Source organism: Lemur catta, chromosome 4 (assembly GCF_020740605.2).
Source record: "Lemur catta isolate mLemCat1 chromosome 4, mLemCat1.pri, whole genome shotgun sequence".
Lineage (NCBI taxonomy): Eukaryota > Metazoa > Chordata > Mammalia > Primates > Lemuridae > Lemur > Lemur catta.
This window is the reverse complement of record NC_059131.1, coordinates 3,860,685-3,862,762: the sequence shown is the minus strand read 5'-3', so window position 1 is coordinate 3,862,762 and position 2,078 is coordinate 3,860,685.

Below are 2,078 nucleotides of genomic sequence, written 5' to 3'. Positions count from 1 at the left end.
GGAGCCAAGAAGCTGAATGCAATATTTGTTGTGTATTTTCATTACACAAATTTGTCTTGCTCAATAAGCACAGTGGATCCTGGAATGAATGGTAAATTATCTTTCACAAGACTGTCTTATGATCACACGTGAAATCAGCTTTGTGATCTGTTTGGGTAGAAAAATCTAGCTGAGAAAAAGGGAAATCTGATAGCTTTGGCCTTAGGGAGTTGGTTGAGCCAGGTGATTACCTAAAATTCCTTCCAGTTCTAAGACAGATGAATCTGTATATTATTTTTATCCTGCCTACCATTTCTTAAGAAGATATTACCCCAAAATAATTCAATTTAAGGCCTTACCAGGTTTACCATATAGAATCTTAAATGATAATAAAGTTTCTTATCAACATCATAGTATTTTATTTTATTTTATTTTATTTTATTTTATTTTATTTTATTTATTTTTTTTTTTTTTGAGACAGAGTGTCACTTTGTTGCCCGGGCTAGAGTGAGTGCCGTGGCCTCAGCCTCGCTCACAGCAACCTCAAACTCCTGGGCTTAAGCGATCCTATTGCCTCAGCCTCCCGAGTAGCTGGGACTACAGGCATGTGCCACCATGCCCGGCTAATTTTTTCTATATATATTTTTAGTTGTCCAGATAGTTTATTTCTATTTTTAGTAGAGACGGGGGTCTCACTCTTGCTCAGGCTGGTCTCGAACTCCTGACCTCGAGCGATCCACCCGCCTCGGCCTCCCAGAGGGCTAGCTAGGATTACAGGCGTGAGCCACCGCGCCCAGCCAACATCATAGTATTTTAAAAGAACTACAGGTAATTCCTACATAATGTATCTATGTATATAAACATGTAATGGGTTTCAGTTTAAAATATTTTTAAAGCCAACAAATACCATTAGAATTCTTTGCAATGTGGTATCTAATTATATAATTGGTTTTATTTACTTTAAACTTTGAAAAGCTTATCCTGGCAGCCTAGAAAAACAAACATCTAACGCTTTTCTTTATGCCTCTTGCATGTGAATAAACTTGCCGTGATTTTCTAATCCACGTTGTTCTCCTGGGTGCAAATTGATTTGTCTGAAAAGTGTCCCTCCAGGTTATCTGTTCAGTATTGTGATATCTAGGGAGAAGTTTTAGTCTAAAGGTGTGAGCCGCAGGCTAAATGGAATTTGTGATCAAAGTGCTTACAGAAAAAAGGGAGGGTGATCATTTTGTTTTAAACATTGTTTCCTCATTACAAATATTAACGAGATTTTTATGAAACATTCTTTGTACACCTGAGCTTTTCATACAGGGAAAGGTATATGGTTTGTGAGTATTAGATGAGGCAGTGTTTTATAATAGAAATAATTCTTTCTACAACTGGGCTCTTCACACACGGACGGGTATATGGTCTGTGAGCATTATTACCAGATGAGGCAGCACCACCTGCCCTAAAACTGATGGCAACTGATCATTTGCTTGGCTCTGCTCGTTATAAAATTGGTTTGTTTCTGTTCCTGTGATAGACCATTAGTTGCCTGCATATGTATCCTCCCTTTCGTCAATAGTAGTAGAATGTTTAGCTCAGCACACCGTGTTGAGAGTTCGGACTACATTTCCAAGGTTCCCTTGCAGCTAGATGTGGCCCACTGGCTAGGCTCTTGCCAATAGTATGTGAGCAAAAGGAACATTTGAAACATCAAAGGGATATTGTCCCTTTGTCCTTTAACCCTTCATACCGGCTGTGTTCAGAAGTGACAGTGGCCCATATAAGGACCAGAGGACGAGGATGAGACCAGAGAGAGGGAGAAAAACCAGCTGAATAGAGACCAGTACCAGAATGTGGAACACCATGGCAGCCCCGGACCCCTGCCTCAGCTTATACGTGTGATGAAGATGTTTCGATCTGGTTTAAACCATTCTTGTTTTGGGTTTCTGATCCAGAACACCCAGTTGAGCCTATATTCCTTTATCTTTTCCACTAAGAACCTAGGACACTTCCACTAACATATGGGACTAAAACTGTTTAAAAAGAGCCCACGAGATATCAAATATTATGTTTAGTGAAGAAAAATGATGAGGCTAATCAATCATACACAA